The following is an 18118-nucleotide window of genomic DNA, read 5'->3' on the forward strand; positions in this document are numbered from 1 at the left end:
AACCTCCTCCTTTTCCCTCTTTTCATTCTTCTTGCATTCCCTCCCCCATTTCATTCTTCTTGCATTCCCAAATGTTCATCCAATTGCATTCCCTCCCCATTTCCCTCTTCTTGCATTCCCTCCCCATTTCCCTCTTCTTGCATTTCCTCCCTCCGTTTCCCTCTTCTTGCATTTCCTCCCTCCATTTCCCTCTTCTTGCATAACCTCCTCCTTTTCCCTCTTTTTGCATTCCCTCCCCCATTTCATTCTTCTTGCATTCCCTCCCCTGATTGTCATCTTCTTCAGATCCTTCTGCCCATTTCCCTCTTCTTCCATTTCTCTTCCATTTTATCTTTTTTCATTTCTCTCTTCCTGCATTCCCTCCTCCCCTTTCCTCCTTCTTGCATTCCCCTACCCCATTTTCCTTTCGTTTCAGTTATCTAATATTTCTTCTTCTTCCATTTCAGCCTCTATTTCACTTTCCTCCATTTCCTAATTCTTGCATTCCCTCATTCAATTTCCTCTTATTGCATTCCCTCCACCCTTCCCTCTTCTTGCATTTCTTAATTCAATTTCCCTCTTCTTGGATTCCCTCCCCCATTTCCGTCTTTTTACATTCCCTCCCAATTTCCGTCTTCTTCCATTCTCCCTGTTTTCTTCTTCTTGCAATTCCCTCTGCCATATTCTCCGTCTTGCATTGCCTCCCATTTTATCTTTTTTCATTTCCCTCTTCTTGCATTCCCTTCCCCATTTCCCTCTTCTTGCATCCCCTCCCCCATTTCCCTCTTCTTGCATTCTCTCCCCCATTTCCCTCTTCTTGCATTTCCTCCCTCCTTTTCCCTCTTCTTGCATTTCCTCCCTCCTTTTCCCTCTTCTTGCATTCCCTCCCCCATTTCCCTCTTCTTGCATTCCCTCCCCATTTCCCTCTTCTTGTATTTCCTCCCTCCATTTCCCTCTTCTTGCATTCCCTCCCCCATTTCCCTCTTCTTGCATTCCCTCCCTCTTTTCCCTCTTCTTGCATTCCCTCCTCCATTTTCCTCTTCTTGCATCCCCTCCCCCATTTCCCTCTTCTTGCATTTCCTCCCTCCATTTCCCTTTTCTTGCATTCCCTCCCCCTTTTACCTCTTCTTGCATTCCCTCCCCATTTCCCTCTTCTTGCATTTCGCTTCCATTTTATCTTTTTTCATTTCTCTCTTCCTGCATTCCCTCCTCCCCTTTCCCCCTTCTTGCATTCCCCTACCCCATTTTCCTTCCGTTTCAGTTATCTCCTATTTCTTCTTCTTCCATTTCAGCCTCTATTTCACTTTCCTCCATTTCCTAATTCTTGCATTCCCTCATTCAATTTCCTCTTATTGCATTCCCTCCCCCATTTCCGTCTTTTTACATTCCCTCCCAATTTCCGTCTTCTTCTATTCTCCCTGTTTTCTTCTTCTTGCAATTCCCTCTGCCATATTCTCCGTCTTGCATTGCCTCCCATTTTACCTTTTTTCATTTCCCTCTTCTTGCATTCCCTTCCCCATTTCCCTCTTCTTGCATCCCCTCCCCCATTTCCCTCTTCTTTGCATCCCCTCCCCCATTTCCCTCTTCTTCCTTTCTCTCCCCCATTTCCCTCTTCTTGCATTTCCTCCCTCCTTTTCCCTCTTCTTGCATTTCCTCCCTCCTTTTCCCTCTTCTTGCATTCCCTCCCCCATTTCCCTCTTCTTGCATTCCCTCCCCCATTTCCCTCTTCTTGCATTCCCTCCCTCTTTTCCCTCTTCTTGCATTCCCTCCTCCATTTTCCTCTTCTTGCATTCCCTCCCCCATTTCCCTCTTCTTGCATTTCCTCCCTCCATTTCCCTTTTCTTGCATTCCCTCCCCCTTTTCCCTCTTCTTGCATTCCCTCCCCCATTTCCCTCTTCTTGCATTCCCTCCCTCTTTTCCCTCTTCTTGCATTCCCTCCCCATTTCCCTCTTCTAGCATTCCCTCCCCCATTTCCCCCTTTCTGCATTCCCTCCCCCATTTCCCTCTTCTTGCATCTCCTCCCCCATTTCCCTCTTCTTGCATTCCCTCCCCATTTCCCTCTTCTTGCATTCCCTCCCCCATTTCCCTCTTCTTGCATTCCCTCCCCCATTTCCCTCTTCTTGCATTCCCTCCCCCATTTCCCTCTTCTTGCATTCCCTCCCTCCATTTCCCTCTTCTTGCATTCCCTCCCTCCATTTCCCTCTTCTTGCATTCCCTCCCTCCATTTCCCTATTCTTGCATTCCCTCCCTCCATTTCCCTATTCTTGCATTCCCTCCCCATTTCCCTCTTCTTGCATTCCCTCCCCCATTTCCCCCTTTCTGCATTCCCTCCCCCATTTCCCTCTTCTTGCATCTCCTCCCCCATTTCCCTCTTCTTGCATTCCCTCCCCATTTCCCTCTTCTTGCATTCCCTCCCCCATTTCCCTCTTCTTGTATTTCCTCCCTCCATTTCCCTCTTCTTGCATTCCCTCCCCCATTTCCCTCTTCTTGCATTCCCTCCCTCCATTTCCCTCTTCTTGCATTCCCTCCCCCATTTCCCTCTTCTTGCATTCCCTCCCTCTTTTCCCTCTTCTTGCATTCCCTCCTCCATTTTCCTCTTCTTGCATTCCCTCCCCCTTTTACCTCTTCTTGCATTCCCTCCCCATTTCCCTCTTCTTGTATTTCCTCCCTCCATTTCCCTCTTCTTGCATTCCCTCCCCCATTTCCCTCTTCTTGCATTCCCTCCCTCTTTTCCCTCTTCTTGCATTCCCTCCTCCATTTTCCTCTTCTTGCATTCCCTCCCCCTTTTACCTCTTCTTGCATTCCCTCCCAATTTCCCTCTTCTTGCATTTCGCTTCCATTTTATCTTTTTTTTAATATCTCTCTTCCTGCATTCCCTCCTCCCCTTTCCCCCTTCTTGCATTCCCCTACCCCATTTTCCTTCCGTTTCAGTTATCTCCTATTTTTTCTTCTTCCATTTCAGCCTCTATTTCACTTTCCTCCATTTCCTAATTCTTGCATTCCCTCATTCAATTTCCTCTTATTGCATTCCCTCCACCCTTCCCTCTTCTTGCATTTCTTAATTAAATTTCCCTCTTCTTGCATTCCCTCCCCCATTTCCGTCTTTTTACATTTCCTCCCAATTTCCGTCTTCTTCTATTCTCCCTGTTTTCTTCTTCTTGCAATTCCCTCTGCCATATTCTCCGTCTTGCATTGCCTCCCATTTTATCTTTTTTCATTTCCCTCTTCTTGCATTCCCTTCCCCATTTCCCTCTTCTTGCATCCCCTCCCCCATTTCCCTCTTCTTTGCATCCCCTCCCCATTTCCCTCTTCTTCCATTCTCTCCCCTATTTCCCTCTTCTTGCATTTCCTCCCTCCTTTTCCCTCTTCTTGCATTTCCTCCCTCCTTTTCCCTCTTCTTGCATTCCCTCCCCCATTTCCCTCTTCTTGCATTTCCTCCCTCCTTTTCCCTCTTCTTGTATTTCCTCCCTCCATTTCCCTCTTCTTGCATTCCCTCCCCCATTTCCCTCTTCTTGCATTTCCTCCCTCTTTTCCCTCTTCTTGCATTCCCTCCTCCATTTTCCTCTTCTTGCATTCCCTCCCCCATTTCCCTCTTCTTGCATTTCCTCCCTCCATTTCCCTTTTCTTGCATTCCCTCCCCCTTTTACCTCTTCTTGCATTCCCTCCCCATTTCCCTCTTCTTGCATTCCCTCCCCCATTTCCCCCTTTCTGCATTCCCTCCCCCATTTCCCTCTTCTTGCATCTCCTCCCCCATTTCCCTCTTCTTGCATTCCCTCCCCCATTTCCCTCTTCTTGCATTCCCTCCCCCATTTCCCTCTTCTTGCATTCCCTCCCCCATTTCCCTCTTCTTGTATTCCCTCCCCATTTCCCTCTTCTTGCATTCCCTCCCTCCATTTCCCTCTTCTTGCATTCCCTCCCTCCATTTCCCTCTTCTTGCATTCCCTCCCTCCATTTCCCTATTCTTGCATTCCCTCCCCCATTTCCCTCTTCTTGCATTTCATCCCTCCATTTCCTTCTTCTTGCATTCCCTCCCTCCATTTCCCCCTTTTTGCATACCCTCCCCCCATTTCCCTCTTCTTGCATTCCCTCCCCATTTCCCTCTTCTTGCATTCCCTCCCTCCAGTTCCCTCTTCTTGCATTCTCCCTATTTCCCTCTTCTTGCATTCCCTCCCCCATTTCCCTCTTCTTGCATTTCATCCCTCCATTTCCCTCTTCTTGCATTTCTCTTCCATTGTATCTTTTTTCATTTCTCTCTTCTTGCATTCCCCCCCCTTTTTGCATTCCCCTACCCCATTTCCCTTCTGTTTCAGTTATCTTCTATTCGCTCTTCAATGTGCTCTTCTTGCATTCCCTGCCCCATTTCCCCCTATTGTACTTCCTCCTATTTGCCATGCTTCCTGTGTAAGCACTGCCAAATTAACAAATGCTTTCACACTGTATGTCAGAACAGATAACATCATGTTCTAAACCTCACTTATATGCAAAAGTCAAAGTGAACAGCGGTTCATATTGTGAATTGAATTTAATATATCCCCTGTATTGTATTCTATTGCTACAGAGAAACAGCTGATTGAAGTTATGCAAATACAGTAAGAGGCAAACAGAGCTTGAAAGCATTACTCACGTTTAACGTTTGGATTGTGAGGCTGCATTAAAGCTCCAAGTCTGCAGGCACTGCGTTCATGCTGGTGAAGGCTGTGAAGATCTGTCTGTAGTAGATGAAATGTTGCAGCAGTTACTGATGCTTGTCGTTGTGACATAACAGCATTGTCTCTATCATATCACTACTGATGCTAACTGTCCTAGATGATTTTAAAGGGATAGTCCCATATTTTCTGCTGTTACTTCATAAATTGTTTATTTCTATAGCTTTAAAAGATCAATATATCAGCCAAGTAAAACCGTTTAACCTCTTAAGGACCAGAGCAAGTTTCATGCTTTTACTATGTCTCTGTTAATATTAGTTTGTGTAAGAAAGAATTACCAATTTAAATAGACCTATATAAACACAACTTTTATCTATACAAATAATGTATTGAGCATTCACTGAGCTTCATGTGCTCTATAATAGAAACAGACATACGGTATTTTTACCACAAATCTGACAGAAATGTGTCTTTGCATGCGCTCCAGCTACGATGAGTCTCCTCGTAACTCTTGCTAATCTCTGTGTGCAGCCAGGGACCAGATTATGTATAATTATACAGAAGTTGTTATCACTCACTGATTAGCAGCGGTTTCCCTCCATTACCCGAGTTGGTTTCTGTGTGTAACTGAAGTTTCACTCGCACATTCAAACACGGATAGAACTGTAATACAGCAGGAGGGATGAGCTGTAACTGACAGGCAGACCCGGCTTCTCCAAAGGTTAGTACATAACCTTATGTTAGTACCTTATCTGTGTGAGCCTCATTAGATCCTGTTGGGTTTTAAAGGAACAGTCATTGTATTAACGCATAACTGTCCTTTTACCCTCTATGTCACTGTCATTTTCCCTCACACACCTTCTGTAAAATATTACCTTGGGCTAGGGTTAAACACGTTACATTACTATTATTATTTACCAAAATGATCTGTTACTTCATACCCGTTTTTTTAACTTTCAAACAACATGTTAGTGATGTCATTTAAATAGAGTGGGTTATATCGCTGAGGTTGGCTTTTAAAGTATTATCTGGGTGTTTTAAAGTTCAGTTCTCATGTAAACTCCCTCTTCCTGGAACAACTTAGACTACTTTGTACCACAGATACATTCGTCTTAAGGATAATACCAAATTGGTGCTATGTACCAATTGTGGTGAAAAGTACTAATAGTGGTGCAATCACCATAGCAGCCACCATAGCATGTTATTACTAATTAGTTACTTTGCCCCAGAAATTATTAAATGTAACCCTGTTGTCTTTTCACCATCATTTTGCAGACAGATAATACTTTCTATTGGGAGGTAGTTCTGCCACTACCCATACGTTTCATTTATATTTTTATTCTGAATGCTGAATCTTGTTTTTTTAAACTAGATATATTGTGTTATGAGAGTAAAGCTCTTGGTTTTTCATTTTATATTTCACTGTATAGGCTGCGAGGGAATGTTTGTCAAAGCCGCTGGTAACGTTTGCACGCTGACTTATTGCTTCGTCCCACAAGGTAGTAACTAGAAGACTGTTTTCACTGTTTCTACACTAAATGCTGTCATCGGTTTTGTTGTGTACCCTTTAAATGTTCGTATAAATCATTGTTAAAGAAAATGTATATGGTTGTTTTTTTCTTGGAAGTTACTGCTCACAAAAACATACAAGGTTAAATTTTGTATTCCTTTTGCATAAGTTTTATGTGAATTCATACAGATTATATCTAACCATTATTGGGCCTTAAGTTGTGTTGTTTCTTATGGGGCCTGCATGCATTTTGGGGCCTCAGAAGTCTCTTCTTCAGATGGGAACAAAATCGCTTCTTCTTCCATCCCTTCACTCCCACCCCTTCACTCCCATTTCCCCTTTCTTGCATTTCCCCCATTTCTCTCTTGTTGCATGCACCTCTCCGCATATACATCTTCTTGCTTTCTCTCTCTACATTTCTCTCTTTTTTGCATTCCCTCCCCCTATTTCCCTCTTCTTTCGCCATTTCCCTCTACACAACTAGATAATTATTATACAGCAACTTCTTGGTGTTTTGGATAGGGTAATAATCCTATAAATATACCCAAAATAAAGTTTACCACTGGAACGACGAAGAGTCCCCCTGAATGGGAAATCTCTAGGGGACCATTGTTTGAAGGACTGCCCTTCATTTGGTCTTTACAGTTTTTTTACCATTCCTTTGACAATTTTTTAATACTTTTAACAATTTTCATAAGCTCTTAACACGGTTAGCACAACATTCACCTGTGTATGCTATACAATTAACACATTTCTTGTTGCTTTGACACAAACTGCATATAGTTAACACACATGTAAAATGCTTGAACTTCATTTACACACAAGCTCAACCAAGACCAAAACAATGGATTTTCACTGCCAAATTAACAAATGCTTTCACACTGTATGTCAGAACAGATAACATCATGTTCTAAACCTCACTTATATGCTTAAGTCAAAGTGAGCAGCGGTTCATATTCAGTGGCGTCGGCAGGGGGGGCCAGAGGGGGCCATGGCCCCCCCTACATCATGCTGTGCCCCCCCAATTGAAACGCCGGCTTTTTTTTTTTTTTTAATAGACCCGGAGGAGAGAGTGAGAGGCGCCGAGCGGTTGCTGAGGAATAAGTTCTCAGCAACCGTTCGGCGCCTCTCACTCTTCTCCGCGACCGCGAGGCCTCTTCCTGGTTCGCAGTGCCGGCATTTCAAGCCGAGCGCCGGTATATGTCGTCATATCCGGCGCCCAGCAGTGAAGCCGGCAGAACCAGGGATACAGAGACCTCGCGATCTCACCGCTGGACAAGCCCAAGGTAAGTGAACTTCAAAGGGGGGGTTAGAAAGTTAGGAGGGGGTTAGAGAGTCAGAAGAGGTAGATAAGAAGTGAGAAGGGGTAGATAAGGATAGATTGGGAGGGAGAGGGGGTAGATAGGATAGATTGGGAGGGAGAGGGGGTAGATTGGGAGGGAGATGGGGGTGGATGGGATACATTGGGAGGGAGAGGGGATAGTTAGGATAGATTGGGAGGGAGAGGGGGGTACATAGGATAGATTGGGAGGGAGAGGGGGGTACATAGGATAGATTGGGAGGGAGAGGGGGGTACATAGGATAGATTGGGAGGCAGATGTGGTAGATAGACAGGCAGTTGTGGTAGATAGGGAGGGAGAGGGGGTAGATAGGATAGATTGGGAGGGAGAGGGGGTAGATAGGATAGATTGGGAGGGAGAGGTCTTTATGGGACAAAAACGGTGTACGTTCAGCTGTTTGGGGACAAAGTTGACATAATGTGTAACTTAGGTGCTGGTCAGGTTCTATGTGGGCAGTGTGGACACCAGGGTTGGCTTTGGGGTGTGTGACCAGTGATCTATGCCTGTAATTTAGGGGGTTTTATCTATACCTTTAATGCAGAGTTTATATGTAATTTCCAATTGATTTATATCTGCAAAGCTGGGTTTTGTGTCATTCTGTTCATCTGTATCGGCTATATTTCCATACATTATTAATGTTTACCTGCAAATATAGGATTTGCATGTCTTATTCAGCTGATCAATACCTGGAGTGCTGTTTCCATGTGTTGATTATTTGATCTAAACCTTCAGTGCTGAGTGTTCATGTGATTTCCAGTTGATCTATACCTGCAATGCTGGGTTTGTGTGTTCTGTTGGTTTATACCTGCAATGCTATGTTTCCATACATTATTTATGTATACCTGCAAATACAAGTTTTTTTTTAATCTCATTCAGTTGCATGTGCTGTTTCCATGTGTTGTTTATTTGATCTATACCTGAACTACAGGGTGTAAGTAAAAGAGCGCTATGGTTTAGTGAATGAGGGGACAAAGGGACTCTGGGGATGATTACAGGGGAGAGGACCTCTCAATGTCACGGTGCAGTCAGAAGGAGGGAACACTGCACTGACTCTCACTGTCTTCCCCTGATCTGCAGTCAGTGTGGCAAATATATTGGCTGCAGGGGCTAATATTAATATATATCGGAAGCTGGGACTAATGTTTATATATATCGGCAACAGGGGCTAATATTAATATATATTGGCTGCAGGGCCTATTATCAATAAATATTGGCTGCAGGGGCTAATATTTATATATATTGGCTGCAGGGACTAATACTATATATCGGCAGTAGGGGCTAATATTAATATATGTTGGCAGCAGGGTATAATTTCTATGTATATCGGCAGCAGGGTATAATATAAGTATGTATCCGCAGCAGGGGCTAATATTAATATATATCCGCAGCAGGGGTTAATATTAATATATATCGGAAGCAGGATGTAATATTTCTATATATCTGCAGCAGGGTCTAATATTTATATATATTGTCAGCAGGGGCTAATATTAAATAATGAAAAATAACTGTCACTTTAGCTGTTATTTTGAAATCATATTTTAATCACGGTCTTTACTTCAAAGAGATAAGTGCATATTATGTAGTTAAAAATGCACTTCTAACGTGTGTGTGTGTATATATATATATATATATATATATATATATATATAGTGTATATGTACCGTTTTATAATTGGCCCCCCTACTTTGGTCCCTGGCCCCCCATGTGCCCCCCCTAAATATGAAACCTGGAGACGCCACTGTTCATATTGTGAATTGAATCTAATATATCCCCTGTATTGTATTCTATTGCTACAGAGAAACAGCTGATTGAAGTTATGCAAATACAGTAAGAGGCAAACAGAGCTTTAAAGCATTACTCACGTTTAACGTTTGGATTGTGAGGCTGCATTAAAGCTCCAAGTCTGCAGGCACTGCGTTCATGCTGGTGAAGGCTGTGAAGATCTGTCTGTAGTAGATGAAATGTTGCAGCAGTTACTGATGCTTGTCATTGTGACATAACAGCATTGTCTCTTTATCATATCACTACTGATGCTAACTGTCCTAGATGATTTTAAAGGGATAGTCCCATATTTTCTGCTGTTACTTCATAAATTGTTTATTTCTATAGCTTTAAAAGATCAATATATCAGCCAAGTAAAACCGTTTAACCTCTTAAGGACCAGAGCAAGTTTACTATGTCTCTGTTCACCTGACCCTCTTATTATGTTATTAATGAACCCACACAAATTGGACACCACACAATTTGGAACCATATTCATAAATGTGAGACATGTTTTCGTATGACTAAAATAAAAAATAAAAAACTTGAATAATCAATGAAAGAGCTTTTAATATGCATTCTTCTTTACTAGTGTAGTGCGCAGGATTGGTGTCTCAGAAGGTAAAAGGTTTAGATAATGTGCCTCTCCTTTTTAGTATTAGTTTGTGTAAGAAAGAATTACCAATTTAAATAGACCTATATAAACACAACTTTTATCTATTAGTACCTTATCTGTGTGAGCCTCATCAGATCTTGTTGGGTTTTAAAGGAACAGTCATTGTATTAACGCATAACTGTCCTTTTACCCTCTATGTCACTGTCATTTTCCCTCACACACCTTCTGTAAAATATTACCTTGGGCTAGGGTTAAACACGTTACATTACTATTATTATTTACCAAAATGATCTGTTACTTCATACCCGTTTTTTAAATTTCAAACAACATGTTAGTGATGTCATTTAAATAGAGTGGGTTATATTGCTGAGGTTGGCTTTTAAAGTATTATCTGGGTGTTTTAAAGTTCAGTTCTCATGTAAACTCCCTCTTCCTGGAACAACTTAGACTACTTTGTACCACAGATCCATTCGTCTTAAGGATAATACCAAATTGGTGCTATGTACCAATTGTGGTGAAAAGTACTAATAGTGGTGCAATCACCATACCAGCCACCATAGCATGTTATTACTAATTAGTTACTTTGCCCCAGAAATTATTAAATGTAACCCTATTGTCTTTTCGCCATCATTTTGCAGACAGATAATACTTTCTATTGGGAGGTAGTTCTGCCACTACCCATACGTTTCATTTAGATTTTTATGCTGAATCTTGTTTTTGTATATTAGATATATTGTGTTATGAGAGTAAAGCTCTTGGTTTTTCATTTTATATTTCACTGTATAGGCTGTACCCTTTAAATGTTCGTTTAAATCATTGTTAAAGAAAATGTATATGGCTGGGTTTTTTTTCTTGGAATTTACTGCTCACAAAAACATACAAGGATACATTTTGTATTCCTTTTGCATAAGTTTTATGTGAGTTCATACCGATTATATCTAACCATTTCTGGCCCTTAAGTTTAAGTTGTGTTGTTTCTTATGGGCCTGCATGCATTTTGGGGCCTCAGAAGTCTCATTTTCAAATGGGAACCATTACTGAGATAATGAAAGGAAGCTTTATTCCTTCAGCTATTGCAATAGTCTAGTAAAATAAGTTATGTGGACGTGTACACTAACAACCTTTTACGCTCGATTTTTGTTTCTCATGTCCCCGAAGCATATACAGCATATTCAGCAAGGGGACATCATCGTAAGCTAGAGTGGCAAAGGTTTAAAAGTAACATCGAGAAATATTACTTTACTGAAAGGGCAGTGGATGCACGGAATAGCCTTCCAGCAGAAGTGGTAGATGTTAATACAATGAAGGCTTTTAAGCAAGCATGGGATAGGCATAAGGCTAAGCTAGATATAGGATAAGGTCAGGGACTAAGGACAGTATTCATAGGTTGGGCAGACTGGATGGGCCAAGTGGTTCTTATCTGCCTTCACTTTCTATGTATCCATCAGTGGACCCCCCCCGCCCCACCCCATGTGTCCTCAGCCTCAGGTGGTTACCGTGACAATACGAATATTCTGAAATATTTGCGCTCCAACTAAGGAGAAAGTAAACGATCTAGCTTAGGGACCAAAAAACATTGCTTTAACTTTTATATTCATTTTTTCACAGGCAATTAGACACTCAAAGCAAAATCTCTCTGGTCGTATAACATCCTCAGCCACCCAATACGTGGTGGAGTTTGCTGTTTGGTATTACCTGGAGTGTTGTATTACTTTTACATTTAATTCTAAATGATTAGGAATTACTGTGACAGGACTGCCTGTGAAATGTGCAGCATGACTGACGCTACAAATGACTAACCAGCCTGAACGCCAAATGTTTTTAAAACTTTTGTGACCGACAAGATGTTCTTTGTAATACTGCTTTTTCATGTTGTTGTGCTGACTGATTAAATCACTGCTTCTGCTTGTAATGCTGTTTCAGCCTTTTATTCTCTCTTCTACTGTTTTGCAGTCACTGCAGTTATAATACACATTAATTTGGCAATAATTCCTACCATGTTTTGCCTAAACAAGTGCTTCTCAAAGACATCTGTGTTCTAGTTGCCAACGCTCCAAAATCCGCATACTCATAGAAACGCATACTCACATGCTCACTCAGTCTCCCACCTAGTTACAAACGGTGACTAACAGGAGGACTTCTGTCATGTATGAAGAAGTGGGGATTGTGCTCCGGGCTAAATAAAACCACCCTTACAACCCCAAAACAACTTACCCAAACAACCACAGACACAGGTATATATGGATGAAAACAGGCCACAGCTTTATTACAAAATACAAAACCAATACCGTGTTAGCCTATCTTCAAGAGAAAACACAAGTTCATAACCAAATATTATACAAATTATTTGTGTGAAATAAAACATGGGGACAGAATGACCAGATTTGGAAAAAATAGCAAAACGCTACTTGTAATTATTGCCCTATAACATGCAAAAATGTAAAAAACATTGGGTATTTTTTAAACTCACGACAAATAGTAGAATCTATTTAGGAGGTTTTTCATTAGCTTTTTTAGATGAGAAAAAGATTTTTCAAATAAATGTGAGAATTTTTTTTATATAGGAAATTAGATGATATCATCCAAAAATATGGTATCTGAAGAAAGCCTTTCTTGTCCAATATATTGTGAGGGTTCAGTAAATGGGAGAGAAAATTACAGCTAAACACGAGCACCGCAAATAAAAAAAACCAGCCTGGTCCTTAAGGGGTTAAAGGGCACAGCAGCAGTGTAAAAAAAAAAAATAAGGACACGATGGATTATAGAAAAACTGCCTCATGTGAATAGCGAACAAATGAATATAACAACTAGACTTGTGCACAACAAGCAGAATCGGTTAGAATGAAATTTTTAGGTAATTTTTGCCCCATTCATTTCAGGCAATATTTTTTTTTTAATTCCCGCAAGGGAAGTCTCCGGGTAGCCGGAGCCCAGAAGTTCCCAGGTATGTGTATATGACCAGGTCCACCTGACTACCCCCTCTGGAATACGACCCCTATTCGTCTGACTACGCATCTAGTGTATGACCTTTGGCCCGTCTGACTATAAGATCATGCTCCAATTGTACATTACATTTCAAATCCCCCACACAAAGTTCAATTAACTGGCATATGCCTTAATTTCTTAATCTATCTCCTGATTTCAAAACAAGCTTACAAGGAGCATGGCTAGAATATGTGCAACATAATGGTCAACACCAAGAACCACCAATACTTTTTTGGCAGACCGTGATGGCAAAATCACTTTATTTAAGCCGGGGAGGTATTTAATATTACTCTAACACTACTGCAGGAGAGGATCCCGTGTAGCAAAATAGGCCAGGACACAAGGGACAAGGACCTGGAGCCAAAGCAAACGGGGAGGCAAGCGTCAAAAAAGGTAAAACTCTGTGCGGAAAATGCTGTCCCCCCCAGATTTTTAGGGATTCCTACGCCCATGGTTGCTGCTGCTGTGTTATTTTATTAATTAAATGACTTATTGTTCACTTATTTGGTATAGAGCCCTCCATGCCAACTGTACTCCCTCCCACATTGATTTTATGATTCATTTATTGTATATTTTATTTTTTATTATTTTTTTAACCCCTTCGTGACAAAGTATGATTTTATTTTTTGTACCCTTCGTGACAAAGGCTGTTTTAACATTTCTGCAGTGCTCGTGTTTAGCTGTAATTTTCTTCTTTCTCGTTTACTGAACCCACACAAGTTATATATTGGTTTTTTTTCAAGACAAGAAGGGCTTTCTCTATGTCGTTGTTTTGATTGTATCATATAATTTACTATTAAAAAAAGTATAAAATATGGTGAAAAAATGACTTTTTCTGACTTTTACTTGACAAATCTTTTACTCATCTATAAAAGGTAATGAAAAAACCTGCTAAACAAATTGTACTGTTTGTCCTGAGTTTAGAAATACGGAATGTTTTTATGTTTTTTTGCTTTTTTCTGCAAGTTATTGGCGAATAATTACAAGTAGCGTTTTGCTATTTAAAAACCATTTTTCCAAATCTGGTAATTCTTCCCCCATGTGCTATTTTGGGTATCTTTGAAGCCTGCCAATACATTTTACCCCATCAAATCATATATTTTTGAAGACTAGACACCCCAGGGTATTTCAAATGTTAGTATTTTAACTCTTTCTATGCACTAATTCTACCACCAGTCTTTGTGGTAGTCTTTGTTTTGTGTGTTTTTCACACACATTTTACTTCATGTATGCATTTATAGCTCCTGGTATATGTCATACAACAGCCCAATATGTGTTCAGCAACATCTCCTGAGTACAGTGATACCACCCTTGCATGGGTTTGTTGTGTTGTTTGGGGGCTGATTTTGTGTGCATTTTTCGAATTGGAAATTTGACATATGGTAATCCTTTTCCCGGAGTTAATTGGGACATTTTTGAACCCGGCCAATTCAATTTACCCCATCAACTCATAAATTTTTTTAAAGTAGACACCTCATGGGCATTTAACATGCCAGTATTTTAGCTCTTTCCATGCTAGAATTGTTTTAAGATAAAGCGCAAATTTAAGGACTTGATCATAAAAATATTTTTCATATATGTAAAAAAAAAAATTGGCCTTTTTTTTTGTTACATTTTGGAACCGGAAGGTTCCCCTGATGGTGACATCAGTAGAAAGTTATTTGTTACCATTTTTTTTTTTTTACTATTTTTATATACCGTATTTGCTCGATTATAAGATGAGGTTTTTTCCAGAGCAAATGCTATGAAAAATAACCCTCGTCTTATAATCGGGGTCTTCTTATAATCAGACCTCAAATAGGTCTGACTATGAGACGACTAAGATCCAGATCCCCCGCAGCGATGCAGGGGACCTGGATCCTCCTGTGTTATGCCCCCCCCAACTTACCGGTGCTTAGTCTGGGCAGCGTGTAGAGCTCTACCCGATTCGCGTAGAGGACTTCTGCTGCAGCGGAAGTTGTCTACGCGTATCGCGTAGAGCTCTACAAGTTGGGGGAAGGATGTAGGGGACCTGGATCCTCCTGTGTTATGCCCCCCTCCACTTACCGGTGCTTCTGAGTCCCCGGTGCTTAGTCTGGGCAGCGCGTAGAGCTCTACACGCTGCCTGGACTAAGCACCGGGGACTCAGAAGCACCGGTAAATTTGGAGGAGGGAGTGTTAAATGGGGGGCATAAGGCATTTCTGGAGCACTCTGCTCTGTGAAATGCCTTTTAACCCCCTTAATGCCACTCTGCCTCCAGAAATGCCTTTTAACCCTCTATACGCCACTCTACCTCCTGAAATGCCTTATACCTCCCTATATGCCACTCTGCCCCATAATATGCCTTTTAACCCTCTAAATGCCAGGGTGGCATATAGGGGTATAAGGCAATTCTGGAGGCAGAGTGGCACATATGGGGGTCAAAAGGCATATCATGGGGCACAGTGGCATATAGAGGGTTAAAATGCGTATCATGGGGCACAGTGGCATATAGGGGTTATAAGGCATGCCTGGGGCAGATGTGCATAACTGGGGGGGGCAGGTTGTAAAAAAAGGAAATAAAAACAAAATATTTTTCTCAATCATAGCTTTTATTAACAAAAAATTGTTCACATAGTTTACATGAATTAACATTTACTGGTAAAACTTTTTTCCTATAGGGTCGTCTTATATTCAGGCTTTTTCTTTTTTTCCTAAATTAATATAAAGATTTTGGGGGGTCGTCTTATAATCGAGCAAATACGGTATTTTTATTTTTCATTTATTCTACTAATCACATAGTAATTAGAAAGATGGGCTCCATTGACTTACATGGATTAATGCAGTACCCGTATTCAACCTGCAAGTGAAGCCAGATTCTTCACTTGCAGGTTTTCAACTTTTTTTATTTTTTTTTTAAAGGACGCCGCTATCTTGCGAGTGGCAAAATAATTTGCAGTGTCGGTTGTGAACACTCTCCAGGAGGGTTGACAGCGCATCCTGGGGTGGGAGTTTGGTGTAGGTATAGTGTGGTGTAGGGAAAAAAATATTTTTATGATTTTGAAAGTTTGCCCACTGACAAAGACATGATCAGTCTATAAACAGAGCTTGAGAAAGACATGTGTGTCGAAACGTTGCATGTGTGAAATAAACTCACCTCACCATTGGAGTGCTGAGCCTCTGCTTCTTTATCCCATACTCGCAATAACCAAGTGGCGAAAGTTTCCAAGAATGTCTCTCCAGACCCTCTTGAGAACTCTGGCTCCCCTTGCAGGTTGAATACAGGTACTGCATTCAACCATGCAAGTCAATGGAGCCCAGCTTTCTAATCACAATGTGATTAGTAAAATATTTAAAAAAATTATAATAATAATAAAATATGATATGATAAGGCCAGGGACTAAGGAAAGTATTCAGAGGTTGGGCAGACTGGATGGGCTGAATCTGCCTTATCTGCCGTCACTTTCCATGTTTCTATACACACACCCTAGAAATGAACATCTGTTATAGGTGCATGTGAATTAAACATCTTTTCATAAAATATGTTGTCATGCTCTATTGTCTCAATAAACCTAATATAAAAGCCTTATTTTAACATCATATATTTCTTTCTACAAGCTTCTCACATTACTGGAATACTGGAATTTTTGCCCATTCCTCGTATAAGAACTGGTGGAACTCAGACATGCTTTTTCAGCTCAGTCCACAAACTTTCTACGGGATTCAGGTCAGGGCTTTGTGGCGGCCGCTGCAATACTTTCACTGTGCTGTCTATAGAGTTATTTTGTTACAACTATGGAGGTATGTTTAGTATCATTGTCTTGCTGGAAGACCCAGTTGCAAACAAGTTTTAACTTTCTAGCTTTTTAACTTTTCTTGAGGCGTTGCTTTCCTCAGCATCATGACCTTGATTGGTCCAACAGCCCATGAACCTAAATCTTTAGCAACCTCAAACGTATAGAAATGGCACTGGGAAGGGTTGTTGGGCACTGGCCCACCTTGTGTTTGTCAGGTGTACTAGATGGTCAGTCGAGGCATGTTCAGCACGGACAGACTTTTAGGGAGCTGTAACAGCTTCTTAAAATGGGTATAAAGGGCTAGTTGGGGCTGTTTCTTTTAACACTTTTTATTATCATTTCAAAAAAAAAAATGTTAAGGTCCCATGGATCTTTAAATATTTTTTTGTGAAGAGCAAAAACCGCACGCAATAATCAGTTACAGGGGTGCAAATGAGACTCCAAGGATCTGTACAGACCCCGCAGGGTCTCTGTTACCCTGGGACTGCAGTCTCGGTTATTACTTATAGTACTATTAACCTGGCTGTAATGGTTCCCTGCTATTCCAGCGCCAACAGACACACTTTGCGATTATTAAAATAGTTGGACCATTAGTGCCAAGAAGCCAGTTCCTTCATAGGGCTGGGTACTACTACTACTGGCACCCACCTAGGGAAGGTCTTGCTATTATTAGGTAGGTCCTGATACACTAGGTTGCAGCCACAGTGAATGACTACTGTCGATTTGGGATGTCAGTCCGTTGAATCAAACACGTAATTGTCCTGTGATACAAAAGCAGGCATTCTCACGCTGTTGCACAGAAACCGGAAAAGTGGGAAAGCGTCTTAGTTTCTTCAACGTTTCAGTGTTGTGAATAAAAGGAGATATTTGCTAAAGATGGTTTTTGCATAACATGCCAGATAATGCAATTTAGCTTTTTGTTAAGTGGAACAGCAGCTTTAATTACATTTTTTATGTTCTTGTTTTAGGGCAGAGGCTTTCACATGTGAATGAAAGATGTGATCAACAGTTAAGAGGCTTTTCTTATGCCTGCCAACGCATGGTTTATATTCTACACTCTTTTTTCATAACTTCAAAATAGAAAGTGAAAGTGAAGCTTTTACAGGAAAAGAGAAGCAGTTGGAAAGAAGCACTGAGCTGCGATCGTTCAGCCGTATGGGACCTTCATAAGCCAATTTCCACCCTGTAATATTAACAAATCGTTCATTGCCTTATTGTATGGCGAAACCCTTTCGTTCTGTAGACGGTTAGGTGAGTAACTACACATCTAAGCGTAACGTAATCTAATCCCTGTTATTACATTCGTCTCGTCGGTTCTGAGATCACAAAACATTTTTAACATTAATTGACACGTGTGAATTTCTTAAATGTATCACAATATCATTGAATGCTTTGTAACCACATTTACTGTAATCGTTAATTTAGCATAAAATTCTATATATTTTTTAGTGTGGCTGCATATGGTAGTCGAGATCGCCTCCACTTATTGCTTTGCGATGTTCTATATTTATGATCAGCATTATTG

This window comes from Sceloporus occidentalis, unplaced genomic scaffold, assembly GCF_023333645.1.
Source record: "Sceloporus occidentalis isolate IW3139 unplaced genomic scaffold, rSceOcc1.0.p SCAF_16, whole genome shotgun sequence".
NCBI classification, from domain to species: Eukaryota; Metazoa; Chordata; class Lepidosauria; order Squamata; family Phrynosomatidae; genus Sceloporus; species Sceloporus occidentalis.